Here is a 14,559-nt window from a genome sequence, read left to right as displayed (position 1 = left end):
CTACTGTGGGGTGCGGGTCCCCCAATTTGAGCCTCTATCACCAGGAAGAGAGCTCCATGGGGAGCTTTTCTGACCAACAGAGCGTTAACAATGCCTTGCGGGTGCCACCGAGAGGGGCTGGAAACGACACAATCCTGTGGGATCGGATAGTGACTCAATGAGGGTTCAGTACCCTACCCTCCTCGAATGGGACACCCTTTCAGTGGAGCACGGTCAGTGAGGGCGATAGGGTCGTCAGGGATGGGTGCTAATGACTGGAATCTGTGAGAGGCCCGGCATCGCGAGTTGTAAGAAAACACCTGGGTGACCAGAGCGCTAACGGGATACCTGGTCACCTTTTCGCGCCCCGATTTGAGGCCAGTGGTCCTGTCCGTTGTGGACAGACTAATGGGAAGGCCGTGTGGTACGCCATTACCCGCCGGTACTGGTAGTGTTCTTACAAAGGTGGAAACCCACCCAGGTCCGTAGGGCAAAGACGAGAGCTGGAGACACAATCCCTCGTTTTACGCGCAAACGGTTATTCTTGGACCTGCTTCGCGCAGGGGTGGACCGCACCAGCATAGATGGGATCCCGACCTCCAACATTTACGCGCTCTGGAGACATCTAGCCAGGGGAAACCCAAAACCACCCTGGGATCAAGCCAGACACGGGGAACTTCCAACCTCCGGACCACGCGGGCTGCCCCCGACTACACTGCCTCTGTCCCTCCCCCATTCGAAACAGTTTCTATTGCCCTCAAGGCTGAGCTCCGGGACCTGCTGAGACAGGAAATAGCCCATCTCCGCCAGCGGGAATCTTAGGCCACAGGGTGGCAGACCCACCCCCCCCCCCCCCACAAGATGAAGGCCAGGGGTTTCCTGAACATTTGTTCTACCGCCATCTCTTGCCGGAAGACCTGAGGCCATATATACCCGTCGCTGTACATTGGGGAAAGGGGAACATACAAAGGTAGATGGAACTCATCGACACGGGTGCCCAACACACCATCATCCCGGGTAACTCCGCCCCGTGGACGGGGGCACAGATGCAGATAGAGGGGTTGGAGGTTCCCTTTTGTCCGTGAAGGAGGTCACAGTCCACATGGCCATCGGGAACCAACCCCCTCGACCCATAACAGTGTTGACAGCAAACTCGCCTGAGTGCATCCTCGGGATCAATGTCTTAAAGGGACAGTCCCTCCATACTAACCGGGGCAAGTTTTATGTTCGGGGTCGCTCGGGTTACAGTCGTGGTTGGGGCAGCCAAATGCGAACAAGTTGCCGTTCCCCCTCCCTACAAGGTCGGCTGTAGCCGACAGTACAGAGTGCCAGTGGGATGCGAGATATTACTGAGGCCATTGCAGGGCGCCAGGACAAGCCTTGGCATGCAGTAGTAGATTTGATATGCATAGCCCCACTATCTGCCATGGCTTAATCTCTCGTAGAAAAAATACGTTCTTATGGGGACCCGAACAACAGGCCTCTTTTGAAACAGCAAAGCAAACTGTGGAACCAACACTGCCACTTGCTCCCAGCCAGGCAGATATCCCTTTTGAATTGCAGCTCTCGGCCAGTGAGACGGCCACTGAATGGAGCATCTGGCAGAAGATCCAAGGGCGCAGAGCTGCTTATGAATTCGCCAGCACCTCCAGTCAATCAGACTGCTGGATTTGCGTCCAAAACCCAGCACACGCCGGTGAAACTCTACCACTAACAGAGATCCCCATGGATGATCTTGGAATGAACTGTTTACACAGACCTTTTGGTCTGGTTTGGTATATTGGTCTGGGGAGGGGCGTGAGGCTTGTTGCAGTTCCCCACTACTCCCCTCACCACTACAGCACATTCCTTCCAGCGATTCCCGGTTGGGTGGGTGTTTCAGGAACTGGTATTTCCCTCCCTCCAATTTGAACTCCACCCCAGTCCTGGTCCTCATAGTCATCCCAAAGCCACTGGGCAAGCACGGGGAATTGAGGTGCAGACTCCAGAATGAGCACAGTTCCATCCTTTCAGTTGGCCACAGTGAGTGCGAGCGAAACTGGAATCCAGGTGCCTCAGTGACCACTGCCGATGGTGCTGCTAATCTGGGTGTTCCGTGCACTTTGAAGGGGAACCACTGGATTTGCGGCTACCGCGCCTATCGGTGGCTCCCCACGAGCTGGTATGGCTGCTGCTTTCCTGTGTTCGTGGTGCCCTATATCCACGTTATCGATGAACTTGGGGAGCACCCGGCATGCAGTGGCCACAGGGACAGGAGGGCCATCACGGAGGCGGAGAGGTTCTGGATGATAGTCTTCTCCACGTATAGTGCAGCCCGACTGTCCCATAAGGTCATACAAATGACCGACGTGCTCCAGATGCTGGCTGAAGAAACGAGGACAGCAGTAGGGCTGGCTGCCGTCAGGCTGGTAGCCCTGTATAAACGGATGGCGCTGGATTATCTACTCGCTGCGGACGGTGGTACGGGTGCAGTGATTAGTAAGGACGAATCCAGCAACACCACCAGCCAGGCTGCTCACGATAGGAACTCGGTGGCCAAAATTCAAAACTCAAGGCACCAGCTCCTCCAACACGACACCTAATGGGGAAACAGGTGGCCGTTTGGGTCACTAGGGGGATAGTGGGCGACTGTCACCCACTGGGCCACCGCTCCCGTTCTAGTTGTTATAGTTTTTCGCCCTCGTTTCAGTTGTTATATTTCTTTCATTTTTTGCTGTGCTTGTCAAGTTATTGGAGCCACTTCTGCCTCCCATTAGTACTGCATCCTGATGGATATTTCTCAGTTTAGTTCTAGTTATTCCCTTGAGTGGCGTGTGATGTAGCTTTCGAGTGGTGGAATGTAGTGTAAAAGGTCATGGCTGTCATGTGACCGTGACAAAACTGACCCTTCTGTCTGGGATGACATCAAAGCGACACCACTGTCAAGGTCTGGCTCCACCCGCCCATTAGTACACACCTTGACTATTGGGCCTATGTAAATACTTGTGGAACCTCGCCATGTCCTATCGGACATCCTTTGAATCACCTAGGCAGGCTCCACGCAGCTCTCCGGCACTATAAAAACTGCCGCATGTTTGGTTCTCCCTTTCTCTGTCTCTCCGAGGATGTTGAGGTAAACTGTGCACTACTTCAGGGCAGTTAATTTAGGACTCACGAGACCAAAGAGCCAATGTTTGTCCAGATTCAGGGTGCTCAAACATTGTATTGTTTATTCCTTGTTCATCTGTAATCAGTTATTTTGTGTGTGTGCGTGTGTGTGTGCACCTCACCTCCTGTTGCGATTCCCTTCACGTTCGCCATCTCCTGCTTGAGAGTGTGTGAGTCTGCATTTGTTCCTATTCATCCTGTCCCCGCGTTTGTCTCTGTTAATAAACCATTTTTAAATTATAAAGTCTGTGTGTCCAGATATCTCTATCTTTAAAATCCAAAAGAACCTTTCTCACAACAATGAGGGCCATGTAAAAAATACAGAATCGCATTCATTTTACAAGGGTAGAGGACTCCAAAAGTAGAGGACATAGGATAGGTTGAGAGGGGCAAGACTTAAACCGTATCAAAGGAGAGGATTTTTCACAGCACGGAACGAGCTTCCAGTGCAAGTCGAAGGGGCAAGTGCAATGACAGTATTTCAAAGATAGTTGGACAGGTAAATGGTTTGACAGGGAGATGGTCCAAACGCAATTTTAAATAGGACTAGCTCAGGTAAAGCACATTGCTCGGCATGGTAGGGTTGGGCCGAAGGGCCTGCATAACTCCATGACTCTGTGACTCCACATGATGTCTATTGCTCGTTAGTGAAACAAAAAAAAACTGCTTCAATGTACGCAAAAAATATTCCACACTGCACCATGGCACTCGTTTTCTTTTTATCATCAACAAACGTGTGTATATTTCAGGTGACCCACAATAACCGATCTTAATCATTGATGCTGATGATGAAAAGCCGCCTGCCTGCACCGATCCCTTGTTAGCTTCTTCCAGCCCGAGAACGGGCTATTGCTTCCCTCTTGGTTCACATTGTCTCCATGGTGCAATTGGTAAGCTTGTTTGTCTATTAACATGAAAGTTGGTGGTTCGATCCAACACGGGACGCTGGCGATCCCGTTGCTTCTGCTGTGTGTGGCATTATCTGCTGTGTAACTGCAATAGCCGGAGGTGGGCACTCCTTGATGTTCATTATTTCATAAAATGCGCTTTGCTCACCAAAAGTATATACACGGGAAATACAGCTCAATCACTGCATGCATTTCTTGATATTTATTTTGCTGTCATTTCAATAGATTCCTGCTTACACTGAACCAAAAGACTCGCTTACAGAGCATCAAAAACACTCATATTTGCTCTTTAAACAATACGTACATGAAGTGTTATGAGGCTGGTATACGGGGATCAGCCTCTTAGTGTCCACGGGCCGCAGGCTGCTGCCTTACTGAGCTCCACTTCTCATTTCTCGAGGACTAGAGCTGAGATGTCCCACATCCCATTAACTTTAATGTGCATGTCAAATAATCTCCGTGAAATTAACCCGAAGGTGTTTTGGGATCATGGGCTTTCCGAAGCTCATGTTGTATTTTCTTTCAGCTTCTTTTTCATACAGTTGTAGACTGAAACAATCTGATTAAATGTCACCCAACTGAAATATTGACGCTAATTGTCTCACAACAGATAAGTATTTACTCATGTTTCTGTTTTCTTTTTTTAAATTTGGGTCTATGTGTTTTCAATTTCAAAAATATAATTGATTATCTGATGTGTTTGAAAATTCATCAGTTGATTTTCACAAACAGACGCAGTGAGATGGTGGCCCAACAACACTAAATAAATTCTATCATTCGGTCAATCATTTTGAAAGAATGGGAAATAAATGAAATGTCAGGAATGGATGAAATTGAAACTCCAGCTGCGGATGAATCCATCATAATTTGCAAGACGCTCCACGGGCGAAAGGCATTGTCCCTCGGATCATCCGCTGCTCGTTACATTGCAGTTGTCCCCAATGAAGACCCCATAGACAAAGGGAAGAAACTCGGAAGAGACATCACGGAAGATAAGCAGAAGCCCCAAGAACATACTGCTGGGCCAGAGAGGTGCTCAACTGAATAATTTAACAGTTCCACTGATGGAAGGTAGGGAACGAGGGATCTCACTGGGTTGTAGCACTGAAACTGAGATTCAGTTGAAGGCACTTGATCAGAGCTGGGCAAGAGAGGAAACGAGTTCGTTATCAGTTGTAGAAAAGCTGCGGGAGGAAGGGGTGGAGGAAATGCAATATTTCTGATGGAGTCAGAATCGATGTTAATGTGTCCTTCAGAGTAAATCCATGTTTTGTTTTCTTGTGTTATGTGTTGATGGGAATGTCAAGCAGGCCAGACTATACCAATGTAACAAGGTAATCTGAGCGAAAAGCACAGAAGGATAACACATAAAACGATCAGTTCTAATGCGCACAGAAGGGACCGGAGGTGCGAAAATTCGACATTACGTCCGGTAGTCTACACGATGTCCAGTCGGAAGATGAGGGGTAGTTCTTCAGACGTACTTTGGGACGATAGGAGGTCAGATTAGGTGTAGGAAGTAGAATTAACGCAGAAACAACGAGAAGTTAGAGGTGTTCCCTGCGGACTGAATGTAGATGTTCCGCAAAGCATAGAAAGCTGCAGACCATCGTGCAAACGTGTTCCACTCTGTGCAATCACTCAGTCATAGAATCACATAATCCACACTGATGGAGAATATTCTGTCTGGTTTGTTTCTCCCGATTGATAGGGAGCGACCTGACTAAATATCAGTTTCCAACACTTAGGCTGTCGCCCTCCTGTTGGACAATGAAAGAGAACTATCAAGAACTGAACACAGTCGAACAGCCAACTGAATACAGAGAGTACAGTGGAAGGTGAGTGTTTGACAAGTGACAAAAGAGGGAATCCAAACCTCGTTCACTATCACGGTAAAACACGGTGAAGATGGACGGAACCGGTCACGGATAAAGATAGGAGTATTTTCGCAGCGCAGAGCGACAGACCGAGGCTCTGAATTCGGATGTTTCCTCGGGTGTAGTGTTTCTCTTATGGAAAGAGACTTCACAATATTGGTTTATTTACGTGGGAGAGGGGGCTGAGTGGAACCTGGTGAATGCATTCAAGTTATGAGTGACACAGGTAAAGTATGTCGTTAGATTTTCTTGGCATAACAGCGGTGGCCAAAAGTAAAGGGCATCGGGTTCCAAGGAAGAACTTTTTTTATCACCAAGACAGAGCTTGCAATCGAGAACCCAGTGCCTGAGTAGGTGCTAGAGTTTGTGACTCTCACAACATTTAACAATCATCCAGACGAACACATGAATCACTACGGACCTAGTGCTTCATAATGGTATTAATGTAGATGAGTCTTCAGCACGTACCTGTGGGCCGAATGGCCTAAATTATGTGCTCCATAAAGTCTGTTAACATCAAAGCCTCAGATGCAGGAAGCCTGATATACAAATCAGAAACACAAAATACTGGCCAATGAAACAGTGAAAGACGGGCATTTCCAGAGGAGACGAGGATTTTGTGCTGAGATTTTTTTTGGTAAATCACTGGAGTTTTTTTGTTGCTCCTCACTGAAAAGGCATTGGTCAACCATCTTTCAACCGCGGAAATCTGATAGATTATTTTCACTTGCCATAGTGGAATTTAATCCATCAGTCTGTAAACATAATAATTAGAACGCTCTTGTCTGATCTGCTGTGTCAGTTTCCCGTATTAAATGAAATTAATGAAACAGGGAAAATTAGAAACAGAAGTATCCAGAACAGCAAATATAAAAAGATAAACGTCTCAATATTCGTTTAAAGATCAGCGAAGGGATAACCGGACTTGCATTTTATTTGCAGAGCTGCTTATTTAATGTGAAGAGATATCTCACTCCATCCTTCAACTCCTCCCTGAATTTCCTCTGTGTCAGTCCATAGATGCACGTGTTGGTGCAGGTACTGATCATCTGCAACATATACCCAAACTGTTGCAGGATATATATCGGTGTATTGTAATATCTATCGGTGTAGGAATAGTTTACATATTGCCAGTTCATTGAATGTACTACATAGGGCATCCACAACAACATGAAATTGGCTGATAGAGCGAACAACAGGATCATTGACTTTCTCCTGTTCTCCACCTCTGGATCCTTGTGATTCTCACTGCTGTTTCGGAGTGCCCGACGGACTCTGTTTGTCGCTATTATTCGTCTGACGGTTAAAGCATTAAATAGCAGAATTAAACAGATTGGTAATAATGGCGTTGTGATACTGTCAAATAACTCGTAGGCTTTCCACAGGCGCGATGTAAAGTAGTCAGCTGCGGCAACGCAGCGCTGTGGATCCACTGAAAAATAAAACGGAATAGCCTTGGCACAGCTCGCTGCACCCACTGTTACTATCACCACGGTCGCTGTTCTCTCGGTGCAATATCGTTTCCGCAGCTTCTGACAGCAGATCGCGACGGAGCGATCAAAAGTGAAAGCAACCGTCAACCAGACGGAACAGTCCGTGGTTGCGAACCGCAGGACATGTATAATAGTACATGCCGGAGTTATGAACAGGAAATAAGCAAACAAATAGATGAAATTAATCTGTTGCAGTATAATAGCAACGACAACCACCATTAGATCTGCTGCCGCCATGGCCACCAGGTACCGAGTGATGCATGTGGAGAGACCACATTTTCCTCGGGACAGGATCACAATTGCCGTCAAATTAACTGAAAGATTTGAGAAAATATCAAGTTAGTTCCAAGCCGACCGAAGTTGACCGAAATTAATCAGAGCGATTTGCGTAGCAGGAACAATGTCCCTGTTCAGGCGACAGCCTGGAATCGCCGCTAGTGTGCAGGTCCGCGTGTCCTGACCGAGATGGAATCGCGTCGCCAATTAGACTGACACTGCACTAACGATGTTAGTCCGAGAACCCGCCAGTTTCAGGTCGGGAAGTCAACACACAGGGAGAAAAGCTGAAGGCCGAACTTTGCCTTCATAAGAGCAGGGCGACCTCCGGCGGCTTTGTCAAGTTAATAGAACACAGTCCAGTACCGAACAGGAACAGGCCCTTCGGCCCACCATCTTCTGCCGACCTAGTTATACTGGTAATTAAATGACTAATCAAACAGATTGTTTATGTCTGCACAATTTTGACATTCTCTGTACATTCATGTGTTACCCAAGAGCCGCTTAAACGCTTCTATCGTACCTACCTGCACAACTGAACCTGGCAGCGCATTCAGGCGCCCACCCCTCTCTGTGGAAAATATTTGCCCCGCACATCTCATTTCAACTTTCCCTCTCTCACCTTAATTACATGCCCTCTAATATTAGGCATTTCAATCCTGGGGAAAAGATACTGGCTGTCCTCTCCATCTTTGCCTCTCATAATCTTATAAACTTCAGTCAGATATTCCCTCAGCTTCAGCTGAAGTAGTGAACAGAGTCCGGATACATTTGCATATGGACCGCAGCGCAGTCCCTCTTGTTTTAATCGGGTGGGCGACTTGTGGGGAATTGTAGATGCAGTGGAGGGAATTTTTCAATTGCACATCAGTTAACGTGATGATACTGTTTTTAATTAACGTACCTCAGCTGGGTTCATTTCGAAATTGTTTTTGCTAATTACATTCTTAAAAAAATCTTGAATTCTTTACATCTGATCAGGAGAGATATTTGTCGGCGATGGAGAATCCTTTTGAATTCACACGATGTCAAAAGGCTCTCAGGACTACCCGTGGTCAGGGAGTTACACCTTCGTGTTTAGGGAGAGCCGTTATTTTCTGTGCAGAGATACTATCGAGGCATTGCAGACGCGGGGAGCCGCAGGACGGACGCGATTAATCGAGCGAGCAGCCACTGCTCCAAAAGTGAACGGGAGGATTTGCCGGGTCAAGCATGATCAAGGAAAAAAAAGTATACGCATAAACGTGAGCAAACAAAATCTGTAATAAATGGAAAACAATGCCCAGACACAAACCTCAACATTACCAGTAATAATTCAGTTAGATGGTAAAAGTAGAAAACGAGAAAAGAACAATGAACTAATTGGGAAGATCAATGTAATGGGACAGACCTAATACACCTTCTTCCTCCAAGTACAAAAGCTGTAGGTCGCGATGAAAAGTAACAAGACTCAGTAGTGGGGAAACGGTTATAGGAACAGCTTTGGACACAACGTTATTCTTACAGATAAATAACACGCCGAAAGAAGTACTCTTTGTTTGATAAAGACTACAATTTTTAATTTACCTGATTGTGCTTTTAACTAACAGTGAGGACCCAAGGTATAGTTCAAGGTGATATATAAGAAACATTCAAAATAGAAGTACTTCCGAATAAAGGTAGCATGGTACTTGATGGGACAATGGTTTAAAACGCTGCTGAATCTATAGTAGTGTAGCAGTTAGCGCCACGTTATTACAGCGCCAGCGATCGGGGTTCGATTCCCGTCGCTGACTGTTAGGAGTTTGTACGTTCTCCCGTGTCTGCGTGGGTTTACTCCGGGTGCTCCGGTTTCCTCCTACATTGCAAAGACGTACGGGTAGGTTAATTTGGGTTTAAAATGGGCGGCGCGGAATCGTTGGGCCCGAAGAGCCTGTTACCACGCTGTAAATAAAATTTAAAAAAATACCTGACAAGGCGAATTTAGTGTCTTTTGCCACGCAATAGAATTTGGACCATAGCTTCAAATGACACGGATTTGCGTCGTAACAGAACAATTGTAGTTCCCTCAGTTTGAAATGACAGAAGAGGAAGAACCTTATTTACTTGGTGAAAAGGGGAAAGGTGGCGATAGATTCGGGCTTTATCGAGCGCTGGCAGCTTTTAACAGGGGACACTCTTGCTACGGAATGTTACCGACTCGAGCATTGCAAGAATACTTAAATTTCTCCAGCGCTCGGTGGCGTTAATAATAAATAAGAATAACATTGCTTGCTTTGCTTAGATTGATAATACCTTACTATTGAAAATGTATTAAGAACTAAACCATTCAGGTAATATAAAATCATTTCTAAAACGAAATAACAGAATTGTTTTATTTGCAAAGGCCACTGACCGAAATGATGCTACGGACGGAGCACATGGACGGCAAGACACGGCAACTCCACGATGCCGTAAGCGAAAGAAAAAGACGGAGCCGCATCAATAGCAGTCCGTTCCAGCAACTTACCAGGAATACCAACCGCAGCAAGCACAGGATAATAAATTCTGACGATATGGTAAATTGCTGGATATCCCATTTTCTACCTGAAGCAACGGATTGCTCCAACTGCCCAGATGTGCTGATTGAAGGAGCTCTTATAGGCCAGGAAAGACGGCCAGGAAGCTAATTAATAAACACCTCTGTCACATTCATCACGAGTCACTGAACAAACACACAGGGTGAACTATTTTTACTCATCGTGTCATTGCGTGAAATATTTAACTTTTCGAGGGATATTGCAAGCAAATTCATTTAATGTTGCTTGGCAGATTTTCATTGAGAGTAATTGCGAGTTCTATTCTGTCTCATCAATTTTGAACGGTATAATCAATGTTTTCCCTTTGAATGGACCTTTATTGGAACAAACGACAGCTCAGTTATAACACTGGTGTCGTCATATGGACTTGCAGGAGGAAGGGTGTTTAATGTCGCAGGTAAAAGGAGGGATAAGATGAACCTTCCTGCTGGTGCTGCTTGCGTGACCGGCGGCTTTAGTGCTGGAAAGGACAGCCACAGTCGGATGACATTTAAAACAACAGAGGTTTCCTGCATCCCCTTATATTTCCTGACATCAACAAGTCCAAACCAATCTGAGATCCGACTGTTATCCTCCGCACAGACACCCAGTTGTCAGGCAGTTGACTTCAATGTCACAGACTGAACAGTTTCGAAATGGTCCATTCGCCAACTCGCCGTGTCCATGAGTGTTGATGTCGTCCTTACTTTAAAAAAAAACATATTTTCCTGCCACATCTTGGGATTTGTCCAAACACTTACCTCGCATTTTGGTAAATTAAATTAAATTGGTTGAATTTTGCGACATCTACTTGGGTGCAGTGAAAACTTTATTTTAGATGTCATGCATACAGATTATTTCATTACAAACGTGTGTTGAGGTAGTACAGGGGAAAACAATAACAGAATACAGAATAACGTGTTGCAGTGGCAGTGAAGGTGAAGTGCAGGCACACAATAAGGTGTAAGTGTCGTCGTTGATATCGACTGGACTCTGACAACTTGCACTTGTTTCTCAATCACGCTTCAATTACTTGTGCACAAGGACAAGTCCAAACCCTGTCACCGAACTATTCCAAAGTTTCAACAAAGAGTTGTCATTTTCATGCAAATATCGACTAATTAAAATCGTGTGCACCTTAGAATCCCTTATTTTAAAACATAAAATACCTTAATATGTGTTCAAAACCAATACAAGCTACATGTTAATGACCAATAATACCATCCTGTTTGTAAAGTACTTGTCCAATAGTTAGTGTGTGCCTTGCAATCCTTTGTTTGCATCCTGATCTTACCTTGGCATGGCTGGTGAACTTGGAGCTATGTTCTCAAGAACTTGCTCAGCACGGTGACTGCACACTGCTTGCGTAGTATCTCTGCCTGAACACTGTCTTAACCCTTGCTTTGCCGCAGCGTCCACTTCTCCCTGTAGATGACAACAGAAATCTTACTGCGTTGAAATAGCACAGAGTTATGAAACCTGGTAACGACTTAATCAGCGGTGGTTGACTGTTGGATCGTGATGGAGGCGGCTGCTCTGTGGTCCATAATCCCACGGAACGTTCTCAGGCAAGAGCTTAAGACGAGCATCACAACCAGCAGGACTAAGGCCCCATTATCCATTGTATTATGGAGCTTCCCCAACTCCCCAGCAGGGAAGGAAGCCAGCTCAAGGATCCCCAAGATTCGGAAAGGATTCTACGTAACTCCAGCCCATTCTTCCTGACCATACCAGCCTCTTTCTGGATGTGTGCAGCTATATCAGTCATGTTTTCAGAGGAGTCAGGAATATACATGCAACATTCCCGATGGCCAGAGTGCAATTCGCGACCATATCAGCCGTAGTGCCAACCGGGCCCTGGCTAAGGACCTATCATTAGCCAATCTCTCCATTGCCGAGACAGTCTTGCAGTCCCCAGAATGGGGCCGCTATTATACAGAAGTGCTCTGCCTCTGTGATAGCCCTTCGATGGCTGCATTGCACAGCTGGATTTAGAAAAAGGGATGACAGATGGTACATCTATGGTATCACATAGACCAGGTAACAGCAAACCCTTCAAGGTCTTGGTTCAGGCCAGGAATACCACCAAGAAAGGTGCATCCCCGGCAGCATTGGGTAAGCCTTGCTGTCACAGACCGAACAAGTACCATTAACAGGGCTGGGGGGCGGGCGGTCAGCAGTGGTGAAAGAGTTGCAAGTGCCGTTGCCCAAGTCTGGTCCCAAATCCTGGGTATTGCAATAGCAAACATCTCCTTTACTTCAACAGAGTAATCACACAGCTGGAGGGTCACACGACTCATCACTGGAAGGCTGATACCATCCCTCATGTCAATGGCAAAGGCAAGGCTCGTCCTCATGGGCAGTGCAGTTTGTTGTTCCCCCTTCGGCTCTGGTGTCGTTGTCAAAGTAGAAGACGGGAATCAGTAGAAGGAGGGAAGCAGTCTGAGGGAAGCAGTCGAGGCTACCTTTTTGAATATATTTAAGACACAGTTAAATAGATTTTTGCATTGTAGGGGAATGAAGGATTCTGGGGAAAAGGCAGGTCGCTGGATATGAGTCCACGGCCAGATCAGCCATGATCTCATTGAACGGCGGAACAGGCTGGACGGACCACGTGGCCTCCTCCTGCTCCTATTTATTTTTTTCTTATGTGCTTGTGAATGGAGTTCACTGTGAATAAGGGCTAATGGCCGCATCCGCACTCCCTCCCGGAATACGTGGGCCCTCTAGGACATCCCCAGCAACTCGACTGGTTAAAACGCAGAGCATGTTCATAACTAAGAGGAAGGAAAGTGTGGTTCTGCACTGAAGCAAAGGACAGGCGCACAGAATATCTATAACGTAGAATGCATAATGACTACTTAAAACTGCGAGTAATAATGATCAAGTAATTAGGTTAGTCAGTTCGTTCTTGTCCTTGGGGACTTCTTTGCCATCGGTTCCCTGGTCCAGTGGTGCAGCAGGATTGGCATGCGATGCATGGATCCAAGTTCGTTTCCCTCGGACCCTCACGGCATTATGCGTGGTCAGCAACACTGGACACGGACCTTCCCACCGGGGTTCAAGGCAATTGTTCCGTCCAGGATTTTACGAGTCTCCATTTCCCCTGCGAATAGATATGACACTCTGTAGTCGACAAAACCTTTTGGGCTTCAATTAGCTGTTTATGGAAACCTTTAAGAGTTTGCTGTAGTGCCACACAATGTGGAAACATGCTTTCGCTCATGGTATGGATGTCCATCTCTTTGACAAAGAGGAGAAGAGCGACTGGTTATCGCATGGGATAAGACCCATTATTATCTCATGTGGAGTTAGAAGAACACAAGATCACAAGACAAAGGAGCAGAAGTAGGCCATTCGGTCCATCGAGTCTGGTCCGTCGCTTCAACATGAGCTAAACTATTCTCCCATCTGGCCCCAATTCCCGGCCTTTTCCCCGTATCCCTTGACACCCTGACTAATTAGATACCTGGAAATCTCCTTCCTTAAACACCCCCAACGATCGGGCCTCCACAGCTGTATGTGGCAACGAATTCCATAAATCCACGACCCTCTAGCTAAAGAAATTTCTCCTCATCTCTGTTCTAAATGGGTACCCTCTCATTCTAAGACTTTGTCCTCTTGTCCTGGACTCGCCATCAAGGGAAACAACTCAGACACATCTACTGTATCCAGTCCTTTCAACATTCGAAATTTTTGTATGAGGCCCCCTCTTATTCTTCTGTACTCAAGTGAATACAGTCCAAGATCCGACAAACGCTTCTCGTATATAAGCCCTTTAATTCCGGGAATCATCCTCGTAAATCTTCTCTGAACCCTCTCCAAAATCAATACATCCTTCCTAAGATAAGCGGCCCAAAACTGCACACAGTATTCCAAATGAGTTTTCAGCAGTGTCCCATAGAGCATCATCAGCACATCCTTTCTTTTATACGTTATACCTCTCGAAATGAAAGCCAACATAGCATTCACGTTCCTAACTGCCGATCCAACCTGGTGGTTAACCTTTAGGTTGTCCTCCACGAGGAACCCAAGTCCCTTTGCACTTCGAATTTTGAATATTCTGCCTATCTAGATAATGATCTTCCCGTTTATTTCTTCTTCCAAAGTGGACAACCGCACATTCCTCAACACTGTATCTCATCTGTCATTTCTTTGTTAATTCTTCCAAACTGTCTAAGTCTCTCTGCAACCTTTCTGTTTCTTCAGCACTTCCTGCTCCTCCACCTATCTTGGTGTCATCTGCAAACTTATCCACAAAACGATTTATTCCATAATCGAAATCATCGATATAGAGTGTAAAAAGAAGCGGACCCAACATCGGCCCTTGCGGAACACCACT

This window comes from Pristis pectinata, chromosome 39, assembly GCF_009764475.1.
Source record: "Pristis pectinata isolate sPriPec2 chromosome 39, sPriPec2.1.pri, whole genome shotgun sequence".
NCBI lineage: Eukaryota > Metazoa > Chordata > Chondrichthyes > Rhinopristiformes > Pristidae > Pristis > Pristis pectinata.
The sequence above is the reverse complement of the archived record's forward strand: the minus strand, read 5'-3'. Positions refer to the sequence as shown.